This window comes from Caretta caretta, chromosome 5, assembly GCF_965140235.1.
Source record: "Caretta caretta isolate rCarCar2 chromosome 5, rCarCar1.hap1, whole genome shotgun sequence".
NCBI classification, from domain to species: Eukaryota; Metazoa; Chordata; order Testudines; family Cheloniidae; genus Caretta; species Caretta caretta.
In genome coordinates, this window is record NC_134210.1 from 128,226,211 (window position 1) to 128,245,817 (window position 19,607).

At 45.7% G+C, this 19,607-nt stretch overlaps 1 long non-coding RNA gene across 1 annotated transcript in view; it reads right to left on the reverse strand.

Annotated features, from left to right (window-relative positions):
* Positions 1 to 205: 205 nt before the first annotated feature.
* The window catches only part of LOC142072064 (uncharacterized), a 40,728-nt gene continuing 21,326 nt past the window's right edge, over positions 206 to 19,607 (reverse strand). The window contains exon 3 of the long non-coding RNA XR_012668330.1: positions 206 to 700. This is a non-coding gene — a long non-coding RNA (uncharacterized LOC142072064). The remainder of the gene's footprint in view (positions 701 to 19,607) is intronic.

Here is a 19,607-nt window from a genome sequence, read left to right on the forward strand (position 1 = left end):
CACCCTCCCCTCCTCCCATCAATCACTGCTTGCAGAGGCAATAAAGTCATTGTTGCTTCACATTCATGCATTCTTTATTCATTCATCACACAAATAGGGGGATGACTACCAAGGTAGCCCAGGAGGGGTGGTGGAGGAGGGAAGAAAAATGCCACACAGCACTTTAAAAGTTTACAACTTTAAAATTTATTGAATGACAGCCTTCTTTAGTTTGGGCAATCCTCTGTGGTGGAGTGGCTGGTTGGCCGGAGGCCCCCCCACCGCGTTCTTGGGCGTCTGGATGTGGAGGCTATGGAACTTGGGGAGGAGGGCGGTTGGTTACACAGGGGCTGTAGTGGCAGTCTGTGCTCCAGCTGCCTTTGCTGCAGCTCAACCATACACTGGAGCATACTGGTTTGGTCCTCCAGCAGCCTCAGCATTGAATCCTGCCTCCTCTCATCATGCTGCCGCCACATCTGAGCTTCAGCCCTGTCTTCAGCCCGCCACTTACTCTCTTCAGCCCGCCACCTCTCCTCCCGGTCATTTTGTGCTTTCCTGCACTCTGACATTATTTGCCTCCACGCATTCGTCTGTGCTCTGTCAGTGTGGGAGGACAGCATGAGCTCAGAGAACATTTCATCGCAAGTGCGTTTTTTTTTCTTTCTAAGCTTCACTAGCCTCTGGGAAGGAGAAGATCCTGTGATCATTGAAACACATGCAGCTGGTGGAGAAAAAAAAGGGACAGCGGTATTTAAAAAGACACATTTTATAAAACAGTGGCTACACTCTTTCAGGGTAAACCTTGCTGTTAACATTACATACATAGCACATGTGCTTTCGTTACAAGGTCGCATTTTGCCTCCGCCCACCGCGTGGCTACCCCCTCAACCTTCCCCCCTCCCTGTGGCTAACAGCGGGAAACATTTCTGTTTAGCCACAGGCAAACAGCCCAGCAGGAATGGGCTCCTCTGAGTGTCCCCTGAAGAAAAGCACTCTATTTCAACCAGGTGACCATGAATTATATCTCACTCTCCTGAGGATAACACAGAGAGATAAAGAACGGATGTTGTTTGAACGCCAGCAAACATACACTGCAATGCTTTGTTGTACAATGATTCCCGAGTACGTGTTACTGGCCTGGAGTGGTAAAGTGTCCTACCATGAAGGACGCAATAAGGCTGCCCTCCCCAGAAACCTTTTGCAAAGGCTTTGGGAGTACATCCAGGAGAACCGCGAATGCCAGGGCAAAGTAATCCTTTCACATGCTTGCTTTTAAACCATGTATAGTATTTTAAAAGGTACACTCACAGGAAGTCCCTTCTCCGCCTGCTGGGTCCAGGAGGCAGCCTTGGGTGGGTTCGGGGGGTACTGGCTCCAGGTCCAGGGTGAGAAATAGTTCCTGGCTGTCGGGAAAACCGGTTTCTCCGCTTGCTTGCTGTGAGCTATCTACAGCCTCATCATCATCATCTTCTTCGTCCCCAAAACCTGCTTCTGTATTGCCTCCATCTCCATTGAAGGAGTCAAACAACACGGCTGGGGTAGTGGTGGCTGAACCCCCTAAAATGGCATGCAGCTCATCATAGAAGTGGCATGTTTGGGGCTCTGACCCGGAGCGGCCGTTCGCCTCTCTGGTTTTCTGGTAGGCTTGCCTCAGCTCCTTCAGTTTCACGCAGCACTGCTTCAGGTCCCTGTTATGGCCTCTGTCCTTCATGCCCTGGGAGATTTTGACAAAGGTTTTGGCATTTCGAAAACTGGAACGGAGTTCTGATAGCACGGATTCCTCTCCCCAAACAGCGATCAGATCCCGTACCTCCCGTTCGGTCCATGCTGGAGCTCTTTTGCGATTCTGGGACTCCATCATGGTCACCTCTGCTGATGAGCTCTGCATGGTCACCTGCAGCTTGCCACGCTGGCCAAACAGGAAATGAGATTCAAAAGTTCGTGGTTCTTTTCCTGTCTACCTGGCCAGTGCATCTGAGTTGAGAGTGCTGTCCAGAGTGGTCACAATGGAGCACTCTGGGATAGCTCCTGGAGGCCAATACAGTTGAATTGTGTCCACAGTACCCCAAATTCGAGCCGGCAAGGCTGATTTAAGCGCTAATCCACTTGTCAGGGGTGGAGTAAGGAAATCGATTTTAAGAGCCCTTTAAGTCGAAATAAAGGGCTTCATCGTGTGGACGGGTGCAGGTTTACATCGATTTAATGCTGCTAAATTCGACCTAAAGTCCTAGTGTAGCCCAGGGCTTAGTGACTGGCGTGAGTAGAGCTATTCGCATAACTGACTTTGTCGGTTCACTGGCAATTCCAAAAATTGACAACATTATGTTTTGCGTCAGTTGTGAAAAAATGAAATTTTTGGTGAATTGAAAAGTTAAAGAAAAAGTCAGCATTCCAGGTCAAGCAAAACGTTTCATTCAACCTGAAATTAAATGTTTCATTTTTATTTCAAGTGGTGAGAGAGAGAAACAAAATTTCAAAATGAAAAGTGGTTTTGAATGGAAAATTCAAAATGTTTCATTTCAAAAATGTCAAAATGAAACGTTTAAACATTTTCAGAATATTTCTCTCAAACAGGAACACTTCAGCAAAATCGACACAAATTCGTGAAACATTTCAGTGTTGCTGAATCTGCATTTTTTTGCCAGAAATATTTTTTTTGCCTAGCTCTAGTTGTGAGTAATAATTCACTAGGCACCAGCAAGACACCTGGAGAAGGGAATGAAAAGTTGCATCAAGAAAATGCTGTTTCATTGAGGATTTGCTCAGAATGTGACTCACTAATTGCTCTGAGAACCATTGAAAGTGTTGCTTTTGAGAGACTGCCATCATGAGACACAAAAACCACTGGTGTGGCAGTAGAGAGTAGGGCATCAGGGGAATTGCCAAAGCATGAATCGAGACCACTTTAAATCTTGATCAGGTAAGAAACACTCCAAAAGATAAAGTTCTGCACAGTGTCCAGCCTTCTGCTTTGGAGTGGAGAAGGAGCTCTGGTAAAGGAGCAGCAGCTGGTAAAGCAACTATCTGCAATATTGTCAGCTCAGATTCCCACTTAACAATGAAGTATATAAGTAATCAGGTGTAATATCCCAGCACAGAACTAATAATTAATGGTAATGTCTTTTTATTAAATATGCAGATGTAGCCCCTGGGAACATTGCCCAAATGCCATGATGGGCCATGGCGTCTGATACATGCTTGCAATATAACTTGTATTATGCGCTTTAATAATTCATTTTACATTAGGTAAACAAAGAAAACCTTGCAAGGCATCTTAAAGTCATCTGGATCCACCTCTTTCAGCAGAACCAGTGAAATGCATGAAAGGGCCGGGGAGGGGGGGTTCTGCGCGGAATGCACCATCTCTGCTCAGTCACACTTGTGCAAGAGAGTATGAAGCACTGTTGCACTGGGCCAGGTGCATCTCACACCTGCTTTGCAGAGTTTCAGGTGAGTACACAGGTACAGGGCAATGAGCAGTCATGCCCAGTGTAAGACAGCTCTTCTCTAGAGGGATCTATCTAGCTATGTCAAGGGTTCAAATGATCTCTCTCTGAGTCTGAGGCAAAGCCCACTCAAGTCAAAGGGAGCCCTGAGCTTGCATTCCTTGTGCCCTTAGTGCCCTGCTTATCTCCAGGCTGGGCTTGTTGCCCTGGATTTGAGGGGTGTGTATACACCAGAATGTGATCAAGCTAATTGTGACCATATTATGTACACTCAGCCACTAGGAATTAATGAAATGGAACACCACATAGTTAAGAGTTAAGAGCCAGGATGGGCAGGGATGGTGTCCCTAGCCTTCGTTTGTCAGAAGCTGGGAATGGGCGACAGGGAATGGATAATTTGATGATTACCTGTTCCGGGGAGCCTGGCATTGGCCACTGTCAGAAGACAGCATACTGGACTACATGGACCTTTGGTCTGACCTAGGATGGCCATTCTTATGTTCTTAATGGGAAAGTAGGCTTTTAGATATAAGGTCAAAAACTAGCTGACAGTTTCTGCTAATCAGAATAGGAGGAGGGGACAGAGAAGTAAACAACTGAGAATGAAAGAAGGTAAGTGGATGGAAACCTTGAGTCTAGACGCTTCTGATATTAGAAAGTTTATTGAAAGTGATGATTCAGTATGGGTCATTATGACCTATGTGTTTTGTAGAAGTTAGTTATAAAAGATTAGTTAATAGAGTGTACTTTGGAGCCATCCTCTGAAGCCATCTTGAGAGACCTTTTTCCTGACACCTTTTCTCCTCAGCAGGTGAGCAACTGGCCACTGCACACCTGCTGTTAAGTATTCAGTACCATTCCAGATGTTAGGCAAATATCTGGGATGTTCTAAAACCTATTGATTATGTTTGTGTGTGGATAGTTGTCTGGGCGAGTTACAGCATTTAGCTTATGGTAGTCCACGCAAAAAAGTATCTCCCCATCTGGTTTGGGAACTAGAACCACTGGAGATGCTTGATTTCCTTTTTTAACAAAGTAAGTGATTTGGTGGAATGCAGTGGATATAAAATACCTGGACTTCTTCAGCAAGGCTTTAGACACAGTCCCACATGACAATCTGATAAGTAAACTGGAGAAATACTGGCTCGGCAGAACTACCATTAAGTGGATACATAATTGGTTAAACAACCGCAAACAAAGAATAGCTATTAATGTAATGTTATTAATGACCTTGGTGTAGGAATAGAGAGCACAGTAATCAAATTTGCAGATGACACAAAGCTGGAGGGGTTGTCAACACTTTGGACACTAGAGCTAAAATTCAAAGGGATCTTGATAAATTGGAGAACTGGGTTATTGACGACAAAATTAAATTCAGCAAAGACAAATATAAGGTGCTACACTTTGGGAAGAAAAAAATTCACAAAAACCAAATTGGGGATAATGGACTCGGCAGGAGCACTGCTGAGAAGGATCTGGGAATTGTGGTGGAACACAACCTCCACATGAGTCAGCAATGTGATGCTGTTGCAAAAAAAGCAAATGCAATTTCAGGTTGCATTAACAGAGGCATAACATGCAAGTCACGGGAGGTAATAGTACCTCTCTACTCTGGGCTGGTTAGGCCTCAGCTGGAGTACTGTGTCCAATTTTGATCACCGCTGTTTAGAAAGGATGTAGAGAAACTGGAAAGGATCCAGAGGTGAGTGACAAAGATGATCAGAGGGTTGGAATGCAAGTCATACGAGCAAAGACTGCAGGAACTGGGTATGTTTAGTTTGGAAAAGAGGAGATTAAGGGGGGACATGATAGTGGTCTTCAAATGCTTGAAAGGTTGCCATAAAAAAAAAAAGATGGAGAAAAGTTGTTCTCTCTTGCCGGAAAGGGCAGAAGAAGAAGCAATGGGTTCAAACTACAGCATAGCAGATTTAGATTAAATCTCCAGAAAAACTTCTTAACTGTAAGAAAATTAGAACAATGGAATGGATGCCTCAGGAGGTCGTGGAAGCTCCTTCACTGGAGATTTTCAAAAGGAGGTTGTCACCATGCCTCTGTGGGTCACAACTGAGAATACCAAATTCAGGACAAGCTGCTGGGAAAAAGGGCAGACACACCCCAAAACTGATGGTTATTGTTCCATGAGATACACCAAACCAGCAACAAAAGTAAACTTCTGACTCACCACTCTGGCTAACAAGACATCAGAAATGCAGCCTCCTTAGGTATTCCAGTCCTGGATTCAACACCCAGACACTAGACTTAATGATGAGTGGTTATTTAAAACCAATTTCATCAACCAAAGGCTTGATTAAGCCATTTAGGTTTTTTGCCCCCACTACTCCCCTTGGAAGGCTGTTCTGGAACTTCACTCCTCTGATGGTCAGAAACCTTCATCTAATTTCAAGCCTAAATTTGTTGATGGCCAGTTTAGATCCATTTGTTCTTGTGTCAACACTGGTGCTTAACTTAAACACCAGGGAGGGAGAGGAGTTATTTATCCTGCTGATATTTATAGAGAGCAATCATATCTCTACTCAGCCTTTGTTTGGTTAGGCTATGCAAGCCAAGCTCCTTGAGTCTCCTCTCATAAGATAGAAAGAAAAGGAGTACTAGTGGCACCTTAGAGACTATCCAATTTATTTGAGCATAAGCTTTCGGCTGTAGCTCATGAAAGCTCATGCTCAAATAAATTGGTTAGTCTCTAAGGTGCCACTAGTACTCCTTTTCTTTTTGCAAATACAGGCTAACACGGCTGCTACTCTGAAACCTCTCATAAGGTAGGTTTTCCATTCCTCTGAGCACCCTAGTAGCCCTTCTCTGTACCTGTTCCAGTTTGAATGAATCTTCCTTAAACATGGGAGACTAGAACTGCACACACTATTCCAGGTGAGGTCTCACCACTGCCTTGTATAAGGGTACTAAAACCTCCTTATCTCTACTGGAAATACCTCTCCTGATGCATCCCAAGACCGCATTAGCTTTTTTCACAGCCATATCACATTGGCCGCTCATAGTCATCCTATGATCAACCAATACTCCAAGGTCCTTCTCCTCCTCCGTTACTTCTAATTGATGTGTCCCCAGCTTATAACTAAAATTCTTGTTATTAATCCCTAAATGCATGACCTTACACTTCTCACTATTAAATTTCATCCCATTACTATTACTCCAGTTTACAAGGTCACCCACATTTTCCTGTATGATATCCCTGTCCTTCTCTAAATTGGCAATACCTCCCAGCTTTGTATCATCCGCAAACTTTATTAGCACACTCCCACTTTTTGTGCCGAGGTCAGTAATAAAAAGATTAAATAAGATTGGTCCCAAAACTGATCCTTGAGGAACTCCACTGATAACCTCCCTCCAGCCTGACAGTTCACCTTTCAGTCAGACCCGTTGTAGTCTTCCCTTTAACCAATTCCTTATCCACCTTTCAATTTTCATATTGATCCCCATCTTTTCCAATTTAACTAATAATTCCCCATGTGGCACGGTATCAAACGCCTTACTGAAATCTAGGTAAATTAGATCCACTGCATTTCCTTTGTCTAAAAAAATCTGTTACTTTCTCAAAGAAGGAGATCAGGTTGGTTTGGGACGATCTACCTTTTGTAAAGCCATGTTGTGTTTTGTCCCATTTACCAATGACGTCAATGTCCTTAACTACCTTCTCCTTCAAAATTTTTTCCAAGACCTTGCACACTACAAATGTCAAAGTAACAGGCCTATAGTTACCCAGATCACCTTTTTTCCCTTTCTTAAAAATAGGAACTATGTTAGCAATTCTCCAGTAATACGGTACAACCCCTGAGTTTACAGATTCATTAAAAATTCTTGGTAATGGGCTTGCAATTTCATGTGCCAATTCCTTTAATATTCTTGGATGAAGATTATCTCCCCCCCCCCCCCCCCGATTTAGTCTCATTAAGCTGTTCGAGTTTTGCTTCCTCCTCAGATATGGTAATGTCTACCTCCATATCCTCATTCTAGTAGTTCTAGTTCCTCCATTTTGTTACCCAGGTTCCTTGCATTAGTGTATAGACATCTTAGTTGTTCTGCTTGGCTTTGCCCAAATTCCTCTTCCAATTAGGTACAGTGATCCTACTGCCAGTGTTGCCTATCTGACTGCTACTGTCATTCGTATTGGTGTTATCTTTTCTCATGTCCATTCTTCTACCCCCTGTTGTTCCTTTCTGCATTGCTATATCTTCTCTCAAATTTCCTCCCACTCAATGCTAGAAACAGGCATAGAGATTCCATAAGCATCTCCCAACCATCTCCTCTGAATTCCTAGTTTAAAGCTCTTTTAATCAGTTGTGTCAACCTCCATCCCAGAAGTCGATTTCCCTCCAAATTCAGGGGGAGTCCATCCCATGAGAACTGTCCCCTGCCCATGAATGTCTCCTAGTGGAGAAACATCCCAAAGCCCTCCTTATAGCACCACTGCCTGAGCCAGCATCATAATCTTGTCTTGCCTTCGTTCTCCTCCTCTAGGGACCATAGAAACCCACTGAAGATCACCTGAGCCTCCATTTCTTTAAGTGTCTTCCCCAGCCTGGCAGAGTCTCCCTTGATGCGTTCCAGTGAGAATCTAGAAGTGGATTCTTTCCAGCTTCCATTAGGATCCTCTTCAGCCACAGGCCCAAGCCCTTTTTCTTAGCTCCTGGCAGACAGCGCACCCCTCTGTGCTCTGGATCAGCTCTGGGGACTAGGCTTGTCCATTCTTCTTAGTAGGGTGCCTCCAACTGCATAGACCTGCCTCTTCCTGGTGTTGGTGCGATTCTCCAGCCTTCTGTTCTTTCTGGCTGCAACTCCTCTTCTCTTTTGTTTTCACTTGCAAACTTCTGCGAGTCATCCTCTGTCCTCCTGGGACTCAGAACTCTGGCTATTTCCATTGACTCTTCCCTTCCTTGTAGGACTAGACACTCTTTTCTTCTTCCTTGCCCTCCCACCTTCTGTGACTGCCTGCTCTGGCCCTTCTTCATTTCCAACTCAGCAACCCTGTCCTGAACTCTGTTTCTCCTTCACAGGCTGGTTCTTGCAGTCACATGCTTCCACTGGCCACTTTCCTCACCCAGCAGCCTCCCCTCACAGTTCTCCATTCCAGCTTGCATCTGCAAGTCTTGAATTTTCCTTTCACCTTCCCTCCATCATCTGCTCAAATCCCCTTAGAAACTTAAGCATAGTTTCCACCTGCATCTCCAAACCTCTGATTTTCTCTTCCCTCAGCTTTGTCAGGAAGCACTTCATACCAACAAAACACTTTTCAGGGACCCCCTCCAGGATAACGTACATGCTGCAGCTTCTACATCCAGTCATCTTCACCATCTCTTCCATTCCTTGGTCACTACCACAGCTGCCTCTGTAGTTCTCATAGCCTAAGCTCCTGTCGCAGAGAAAAAAGAAAACACACACAAACAGAACATTCCCCTCCCCCCAGTTCCCCTTACAAATTCCCACTCTCACTCCCCCATTTCCAGCTCTGTTTGCTGGCTTCTGTGCCACTGTTCCCACTGTCCCTACTGCAGTCAGACCCTGAGAGGGTGCTAATCAGTAGGGCCATACCAAATTCTCTGTCTATTTTGGTCAATTTCACAGTCCTAGGATTTTAAAAATCGTAAATTCCATGTTTTCAGCTATTTAAATCTGAAATTTCATGGTGTTGCCATTATAAGGGTCCTTACCCCAAAAGGAGCTGTGTGTGTGTGGGGGGGAGAGGACGGGGATGTCGCAGAAGTAAGGGTGGAAGTACCATGCCAGGCCATCCTTACTTCTGCACTGCTGCTGGCGGCGGCGCTGCCTTCAGAGCTGGGCAGCTGGAGAGCAGCGGCTGCTGGCTGGGAGCCCAGCTCTGAAGGCAGAGCCACCGCAAACAGCAGCACAGAAGTAAGGATGGCACAGTATGGTCTTGCCACCTTTACTTCTGCGCTGCTGCCTGCAGAGCTGGGCCCTCAGTCAGCAGCCACCGCTCTCCGGCCACCCAGCTCTGAAGGCAGCAGCACAGAAGTAAGGGTGGCATGGTATGGTATTGCCACCCTTCCTTCTGCGCTGCTGCTGGCAGGGCACTGCCTTCAGAGCTGGGCGCTCAGCTAATAGCCTCTGCTCTCCAGCTGGCCAGATCTGAAGGCTGTGCAGAAGTAAGGGTAGCAATACCATGACCCCCCCTAAAATAACCTCGTGACCCTCCTGCAACTCTCTTTTGGGTCAGAACCCCCAATTTGAGAAAGGCTGGTCTCCCCCGTGAAATCTGTATAGTATAGGGTAAAAGCACACAAAAGACAAGATTTCACAGTCCGTGACATGTTTTTCATGGCCCCGAATTTGTTAGGGCCCTGCTAATTAGATATCACATGTCTAAATCCTAGTCTAGACAAAGCCTTTGAGAGATGAACAGGGCCCTAGTCTGGGATTGCGGAGACCCAGGCTCGGTTCCTGGCTCTGACCAGTTGTGTGGTCATTAGCAGGCATTTAGACTTGGGAAACTAGGTTGATGGTTGGTTTTTGCAGCAGAATCAGATTTCTTGGGGCAGGTTGGGAAACAGAATGTACTTAGTGCAGGGGCAGCCCGGCGTCATAGGTGAGTCCCATCTTATAAAGAGGGATTTCACAACCACTGGAAGCCCACGAAGGGGGAAAACAGGATAGTCATCTTAATAAGAGGCCAATTTAAGGGCCCAATCCTGTGCTCTTCATTCCATGAATGCTCCCCTGGGGGGGCCTGGCCCTGTGCACGCCAGCCTGAGTAAGGGGCAGCTGGGAGCTGTGTTGTGCCAGAGCAGGACAGGGGCTGATTTGAGTCAAAAGTGCAGTCTGGTCCTAGCTCCCTATTTGCTGCAGAGAGAAGTCATCTGCACCAGCCCTACACTGGGGCAGTTTATTTCCCACGTGGTGTTGGCCCAGTGCATTGGGAGAGTCAAGACTCTTCCCATCCACCTGCTCAGGAGGGGGTGTAGTGGCTTGGTGGCCTCCATACTGCTCTGCACAGCTACACTCACGACTACGGGGCACGTCGCCTGTGTAAAGCAAACACAGTCAGGCACTTGGTGCTGACCCCTCCAGCTGGAACAGTGGCCATCGGGGCCTGTGGGGAACCTCAGACCCTGGCCCTTGGTCTGGGAAGGGAGTTCACCCAGCAACACTCTCCCCTACACGGAGTCTGAGCACTCTCATGGGAGGGGAATGAATTACACCTTCTTTGCATGAGGAATGTGTGGAGGGGAAGGGGCAGGAAGGGACAAAGAGGGGAGCTGGGGGCCAGTGGCAGCCCATCTATCAAGGTTCCTTCTCCACTCTGAACTCTAGGGTACAGATATGGGGACCTGCATGAAAGACCCCCTAAGCTTATTCTTACCAGCTTAGGTTAAAAACTTCCCCAAGGTACAAACTTTGCCTTGTCCTTGAACCCTATGCTGCCACCACCAACCGTGTTCAACAAAGAACAGGGAAAGAGCCCACTTGGAGACGTCTTCCCCCAAAATATCCCCCCAAGCCCTACACCCCCTTTCCTGAGGAAGGCTTGATAAAAATCCTCACCAATTTGTACAGGTGAACACAGACCCAAACCCTTAAATTTTAAGAACAATGAAAAATCAATCAGGTTCTTAAAAGAAGAATTTTAATTAAAGTAAAAGAATCACCTCTGTAAAATCAGGATGGTAAATACCTTACAGGGTAATCAGATTCAAAACATAGAGAATCCCTTTAGGCAAAACCTTAAGTTACAAAAAGACACAAAAACAGGAATATACATTCCATCCAGCACAGCTTATTTTACCAGCCATTAAATAAAAAGGAAATCTAACACATTTCTAGCTAGATTACTTACTAACTTAACAGGAGTTGTAAGGCTGCATTCCTGATCTGTTCCCGGCAAAAGCATCACACAGACAGACAAACCCTTTGTTTCCCCCTCCAGCTTTGAAAGTATCTTGTCCCCTCATTGGTCATTTTGGGTCAGGTGCCAGCGAGGTTATCTTAGCTTCTTAACCCTTTACAGGTGAAAGGGTTTTGTCTCTGGCCAGGAGGGATTTTATAGCACTGTATACAGAAAGGTGGTTACCCTTCCCTTTATATTTATGACACCATCATACAGCAGCATGAAGGATACACCTAGTTACAAGTCATGGCTGTGTTACCTTAGTGGGAACACTGTTTGTTCGAGAGCTGGTCAAAATGTGTTCATCTATTTCAATTAAAAATTTTAATTCATTTTTTTAAATGAAGACAAACAGCTAGCTGACCGCAGCAAATACTTTCATTTTGGTCAAAATTATCCAGTTTTCAATTAAAATTTTTGATTGTTTATCCCACCTCCCCATTTTCTTGTGCAAAATATAGGGGGAAGGCAGAACGAGGTGGGGGTGGGTGTAGAAGGCAGAATCACAGCCAGGGCATCCCCTTATGGCTGGACGTTGCATAGCAGCACTTTTCTTCTCAATGGCCTCTGCCAAAGGTTGCTCTTGTGGTCTCTCTTTGTGTGACTCAGCCCTCCAGCTAGGTCACGTTTTAGTCCCTGCTTTGCAGGGTAACAGGAAGTCCAACAAATAACAGTCCAATGCCTTTACAATAGGTAAGGCCCTCATTCTGGGCCCCATGGTCCTCAGATACTTCTCTCAGGGTTTTAACTCATACTTATGCTCTTGTCGAGAGCTTCACAACACCTCACCAGTGGCTGGTAGAGGAAACAAGTCCTCCCCTTACACAGGGTTCCAGTCTAGGGACCCTTTAACCAGCAGCCAGGATCTGCTCCTTCAGTCTCCTTGCAGTTGCCTCCCTGGACTTAGCCTGTCAGCAGGCCTCTCCCACAGTCTGTCTAGGTTCACCCATCTCTCAGGGCCAGGATTTACAGGGCTCTTCCTGGAATCCCCCACTACATCCCCAACCAAAAAGTATCAACTTCTACCTTCCTGAGGCTCAGCCTTTCATCTGTCATAAGCTCCCCTTGTTCTGTTCCTCCATGCAACCCGTCCCAGGGCTCTCTCCCTGGAAGTCTAGATCCTGCCTGTTTGCAAGGGCACATCACCAGTGCCTGCTCCACCCTGGTAGCAGCTCTGTGTCTCCCACAGCCTCTTGCCAGACCTCTCTACTCAGGAAAGGTTCCTGGGCCAACTCTCGCTCCTAGTCTTTCCACTCTCTAGTCCCGGACAGAGACTTCAGAATTCCTCTTTCCATGCAACCTCCTTCTGCTCCAGACTCCCTCTCTTATACTTGTCAGCCAGCCCCTTCCCTAGCTATACTTCCTTTCTAGTTAAGCCTGGCCCACCCTCCAAGTGCAGCCAGGTGGGTTAACTGGCTTCTCTCCAGCCCCCATTAACCCTTCACTGCCATGTAAGATAGATACCCCGTCACAATGGGAAACACCACCACCCCACCCCGCAAAAAACCCCACTCTTCCAAAACTGAAAAGTTTTGGGGATTCAGTTAACTGAAAAACCCAAACATTCCATGAAAAATTTTAAATGGACAACAATGTTTTGTGGAAAACATATGGCCTTTTCCACCCAGCCTATTTATTTCTGCACGTTCAGCCTTGCATGCGGGTTTTTCTGTGGCCAGTTAGGAATTTCAGGCCATCTCATAGAATCATGGAATCTCAGGGTTGGAAGGGACCTCAGGAGGTCATCTAGTCCAACCCCCTGCTCAAAGCAGGACCAATCCCCAACTAAATCATCCCAGCAAGGGCTTTGTCAAGCCTGACCTTAAAAATATCTAAGGAAGGAGATCTCACCACCTCCCTAGGTAACGCATTCCAGTGTTTCACCACCCTCATAGTGAAAAAGTTTTTCCTAATATCCAATCTAAACCTCCCCCACTGCAACTTGAGACCATTACTCCTTGTTCTGTCATCAGCTACCACTGAGAACAGTCTAGAGCCATCCGCTTTGGAACCCCCTTTCAGGTAGTTGAAAGCAGCTATCAAATCCCCCCTCATTCTTCTCTTCTGCAGACTAAACAATCCCAGATCCCTCAGCCTCTCCTCATAAGTCATGTGTTCCAGTCCCCTAATCATTTTTGTTGCCCTCCGCTGGACGCTTTCCAATTTTTCCACATCATTCTTGTAGTGTGGGGCCCAAAACTGGACACAGTACTCCAGATGAGGCCTCACCAATGTCGAATAGAGGGGAACGATCACGTCCCTCAATCTACTGGCAATGCCCCTACTTATACATCCCAAAATGCCATTGGCCTTCTTGGCAACAAGGGCACACTGTTGACTCATATCCAGCTTCTCGTCCACTGTAACCCCTAGGTCCTTTTCTGCAGAACTGCTGCCGAGCCATTTGGTCCCTAGTCTGTAGCAGTGCATGGGGTTCTTCCATCCTAAGTGCAGGACTCTGCACTTGTCTTTGTTAAACCTCATCAGATTTCTTTTGGCCCAATCCTCCAATTTGTCTTGGTCCCTCTGTATCCTATCCCTACCCTTCACCATATCTACCTCTCCTCCCAGTTTAGTGTTATCTGCAAACCTGCTGAGGGTGCAATCCACACCATCCTCCAGATCACTTATGAAGATATTGAACAAAACTGGCCCCAGGACTGACCCTTGGGGCACTCCACTTGATACCGGCTGCCAACTAGAAATGGAGCCATTGATCACTACCCATTGAGCCCGACAATCTAGCCAACTTTCTATCCACCTTATAGTCCATTCATCCAGCCCATACTTCTTTAACTTACTGGCAAGAATACTGTGGGAGACAGTGTCAAAAGCTTTGCAAAAGTCAAGGAACAAGATGTCCACCGCTTTCCCCTCATCCACAGAGCCAGTTATCTCGTCATAGAAGGCAATTAGATTAGTCAGGCCATGACTGGCCCTTGGTGAATCCATGCTGACTGTTCCTGATCACTTTCCTCTCCTCTAAGTGCTTCAGAATTGATTCCTTGAGGACTTGCTCCATGATTTTTCCAGGGACTGAGGTGAGGCTGACTGGCCTGTAGTTCCCAGGATCCTCCTTCTTCCCTTTTTTAAAGATGGGCACTACATTAGCCTTTTTCCAGTCATCCGGGACTTCCCCGGATCGCCATGAGTTTTCAAAGATAATGGCTAATGGCTCTGCAATCACATCCGCCAAGTCCTTTAGGACTCTCGGATGCAACGCGTCTGGCCCCATGGACTTGTGCACGTCCAGCTTTTCTAAATAGTCCCTAACCACCTCTTTCTCCACAGAGGACTGGTCACCTCCTCCCCATGCTGTGCTGCCTAGTGCAGTAGTCTGGGAGCTGACCTTGTTCATGAAGACAGAGGCAAAAAAAGCATTGAGTACATTAGCTTTTTCCACATCCTCTGTCACTAGGTTGCCTCCCTCATTCAGTAAGGGGCCCACACTTTCCTTGACTTTCTTCTTGTTGCTAACATACCTGAAGAAACCCTTCTTGTTACTCTTAACATCTCTTGCTAGCTGCAACTCCAGGTGTGATTTGGCCTTCCTGATTTCACTCCTGCAAGCCCGAGCAATATTTTTATACTCATCCCTGGTCATTTTGTCCAATCTTCCACTTCTTGTAAGCTTCTTTTTTGTGTTCAAGATCAGCAAGGATTTCACTGTAAGCCAAGCTGGTCGCCTGCCATATTTACTATTCTTTCTACACATCGGGATGGTTTGTCCCTGCAACCTCAATAAAGTTTCTTTAAAATACAGCCAGCTCTCCTGGACTCCTTTCCCCCTCATGTTATTCTCCCAGGGGATCCTGCCCATCAGTTCCCTGAGGGAGCAAAGTCTGCTTTTCTGAAGTCCAGGGTCCGTATTCGGCTGCTCTCCTTCCTTCTCTGTGTCAGGATCCTGAACTCAATCATCTCATGGTCACTTCCTCCCAGGTTCCCATCCACTTTAGCTTCCCCTACTAATTCTTCCCAGTTTGTGAGCAGCAGGTCAAGAAAAGCTCTGCCCCTTGTTGGTTCCTCCAGCACTTGCACTAGGAAATTGTCTCCTACCCTTTCCAAAAACTTCTTGGATTGTCTGTGCACCGCTGTATTGCTCTCCCAGCAGATAGCAGGGTGATTGAAGTCTCCCATGAGAACCAGGGCCTGCGATCTAGTAACTTCTGTGAGTTGCCGGTAGAAAGCCTCATCCACCTCATCCCCCTGGTCTGGTGGTCTATAGCAGACTCCCACCATGACATCACCCTTGTTGCTCACACTTCTAAACTTAATCCAGAGACACTCAGGTTTGTCTGCAGTTTCATACTGGAGCTCTGAGCAGTCATACTGCTCCCTTACATACAGTGCAACTCTCCCACCTTTTCTGCCCTGCCTGTCCTTCCTGAACAGTTTATATCCATCCATGACAGTACTCCAGTCATGTGAGTTATCCCACCAAGTCTCTGTTATTCCAATCGCATCATAATTCCTTGACTGTGCCAGGACTTCCAGTTCTCCCTGCTTGTTTCCCAGGCTTCTTACATCTCTCCTGCCCCTTGCCCTAACACACATCTGGAGTGGAACAAACATTCTAAACCACTGCTCTAACCCTGGCCCTCAGCAATGCTTTATTACAAAAACAGCCACTGATGCCTTTTGTTTCAATTAAGTTGTTTGTTTCACAACACGGAAAGCGTATCATTTTTCTCTGAGGGTGCAACTAACAAGTGTTGTATGAGCCAGGCACTCTGATAGCTGGAAGTGGGAGAGAAGCCTGGCTAACTCCCTGTGGTTCTTTTATTTGCAAGAAGTGCTGAGAAATACAGCTCTCGCTGCAGCATATTCTGGGGAAGTTTTATTGCTTCCCTTCTCCCAGTCACCTTCTGTGCATTATTTAGGTCCTAAATGTAAAAATAAACACCCTCTCCCGGAGTGGATTCTCCTTTTAAGCCCCGGTAGTTTGATGGCTGCCATTTTGGCTGGCAGACTAAACTAGTGACCTTTTGAGCTGAAAGCCATGAATTTCTAGTGCTCGAGCTAAAGAACTAGCCCCTTGAGCCAAGAGCGGTTACAGACCCATTTCCCGTGTGGGTCAGACCCAGCAGCGGCATGTAGCACACACTAAGTAGTGGGGTACATAGGCATGACTCCATTGGTGTGCCTCAGTGGCTGGGCAGGGCATAGAGCCTATTCAAGGGCATGGGCCTTGGTCTCCTACATGTTTCAGAGGAACAGCCGTGTTAGTCTGTATTCACAAAAAGAAAAGGAGTACTTGTGGCACCTTAGAGACTAACCAATTTATTTGAGCATGAGCTTTCGTGAGCTACAGCTCACTTCATCAGATCTGAGAGACTTGGGGATGGGCCCTGTGGTTCGTGCCACAGTGGGAAAACGCTGTCCTGCTTCCAGAAAACAGGTGAGGGGAGGATATTGGTGAGGGAACCTCATGGAATGCCCCCCCACCCCATGTTTCTGTAAGGGAGGGGTAGCCTGGCATCAGTAAAATGACTCAGCTGTAGATGCCCTTGTAGCCCAAACCAACTAACACAAGGGGCTCGACCTAGGTTTCTAAGAGCCTTTGGGGCCCCACAGTAGCCTGGCTCTCGGGCTGCCGAACCCCCACCAGCTCCCACTGTTTTTGCTTCAGCATTTGCATTTCACAGAGGATTTGAAATGAGCAGAACTGCCAGACCTGTTCTCCAAAAGGGGATTTTTTTGTTGTTTAAAACCTGAATATCTTCAACTGAAACAGATCCTTTCCCGCACAGAAATTTCCATTCAATCAAAAAGCCTGGTTTTTAAACAAACTTTTCAGACATTTCTAGAGCCTAAATACCCTTTGGATCCTTTAGAAATTCCCATCTGAAAAAAACAGGTGAATCCATGGGTCTGTCCTGTGGGCGCAGTCCTCCAAGATCAGGCCGTCTCGAATCAAGACTCCTTGAGACAAGACCGTGACTCTTCTGATCTTTCGATGGAAGCAGCTGGAAGCCACTAGGCTGGGAGCTGAGGAGACTATTGCCTACTGCGTGTAGATTTCAGAAAACCATCTAACTGCTACCACGCTGCCTTTGAAAATTAAGTTAGGGTTTCCAAAATGGAATCTTTTCCATTGCCCCTGACCTTGCCCAACTTAGCACGCTAAAAAGAAAGAAGCAGAAAGTTTGAAAATGGAATCAGTCACTACTGAGTAGGATGAAGGACACAGGCTGAAGTGAAGAATGCGTAAATAAAGTTTTGGAAAGTAAAATTCAAGGAGAAAGTGAAGAATGCCATAAGTATTAATTAAATGAGGCAATTGTTGACTGGCAGCAATGCTAGAGAGATAGTGGCATTCTCTTCCCAGTAGAATAAAAGACTATTATATTAACACAATAACAAGGGCGGATTGAAGCATATAAAATATGCGTGTTTGTGCTGCAGTCCTGATGAGGGCCCTATGCTCACCCATCTCGCTGGAAACAAAGGGAGAAGGAAATCTGTCAGCTCTAAGTAAGGCTTCTGTGCCTTCTGACTTGCTGTCATTTATCTACCTGAAGCAGCTTTGTTTGAAACGCGACAGCTGTCAGAGGGCCAGGTAATGACTGAATTCAGGAGGGGGGGGGAAATCCCACCAACTGAAACAAAAAGAGAAAGGATGGGATCTGGGCTCCATTGAAGACCGTTGGAATTTTGCCACTGATTTCAATAGGGCCAGGATTTCACCCAGCGAGCATCCTGGACTGGCAATGATTTTGTTTAATTCTGTGTTATACCAAGGAACTGAAGCAATAAAATTAAGGCAGAAGAAATCTGGCTGCTTTGCAAACCCTGTTTGAATATGCTGATGTGTTTTTTATGACCATTCCCAAGTAATCTGTCTTGCTATGTCACCATTCTTACTCACCCAAGACTTCTACTGGACCAGGTCCTATGGTGGAACAGCTGACTCAGAGTTGCATTCTGTAGGTTTTGATCCAGAAAGCTGTTCCATTAGGGCAGACACTCCCTGTCGGTATCAGTCTTTAGGCATTTGAATACTCAGATCTTGGAAATAGTCTGGGTGAACTCCTGGCTCCATTGACATCATTGGCCAGATGCCCAGGGATTCTCTGGGGTTGGATTTCTCCCCAAATATTGACAAGTGGAGATACTTGATATTTTTTTAAATTTTGAAATGTCCACAATTCTCTTTGATGAATTATTTTTCTGTTTATTGACCAGCATCATAGAGCTGGTAGAAAATTCAACATTTTGACTTCAAAAAATTGCGAAAAAAAGGTTTACCATTTTTGTGAAACAGGGTTTGTGAAATTATCTCTCACTGTTTTGGTGACCATATTATGCAAAAAAATGCACCATTTTTCATTAAAAGAATTCACATTTTTGTGAAAAACAAAATCAGCTTACATGGAAAAAAACCTCCTCACTATTTTTCCTGAAAAAAACAAACAAACACCACCCTTTTTTTTTGATTCACAATTTTTTGCAAAACACATTCCACTAATTTTCATCCAGCTCTTAAAGTGGCTCAAGTTCATGGGGCCAACTTGACCCACTAATAATGGATCTGAGCCTTTATTAAATGCTCAAACCAAATTATAGTCGAATCATTTTATCTGCTCCAAAAAGGTGTGTGTTTGGATGGCATTTTTTCCCATTGGTTTCAATTTCTACATGCCAGTGGGCTTGTGGATTCTAGACAGGGAGGGCTGAAATACCATGAAAAAGAGTGTTTTGGTGGTATTTCTGGCCCAGCGAATATAGACTATAAATACCTAGCTCTAATCAGTAGATTTCAAAGCACTTTACAAAGGTCAATATCATTATCCCGTTTTGAAGATGGGAAAGCTGAGGCATAGAGTGGGAAAGTGACTTGCCTGAGGTCACCAAGTTGGCCCTTGGCAGAGCCAGGAATAGAAGACAGGTCTCCTGAGTCCCAAGTCAGTGCACTATCCACTAGGTGACACTGCCTCTCTAGGTACCAGAAATCTTGCCCTTGTGTTCAATTTTTAATGCTCTGCCTTCATTCTCTGACCCTTTATTGTGTACATATGAAAGTTCTACAATGGACAAAATACTTCTTGTAAACTCCCCTAGCTATTCACCAAAGACCTGGCAAATTATGTGTCTGCTCCATATTTCCAGAGTGCTGAGCTAAATCTTTTTGGAGTTGTATTCTTATTAAAGATTCTCTATTGCTTGTCTTCCCTAATGTCAGATGGCTCGCTATAGCTTCAGCATTGAATGATCATTATAAAAAAAATGCTCAAATAAATTGGTTAGTCTCTAAGGTGCCACAAGTACTCCTTTTCTTTTTGCAAATACAGACTAACACGGCTGTT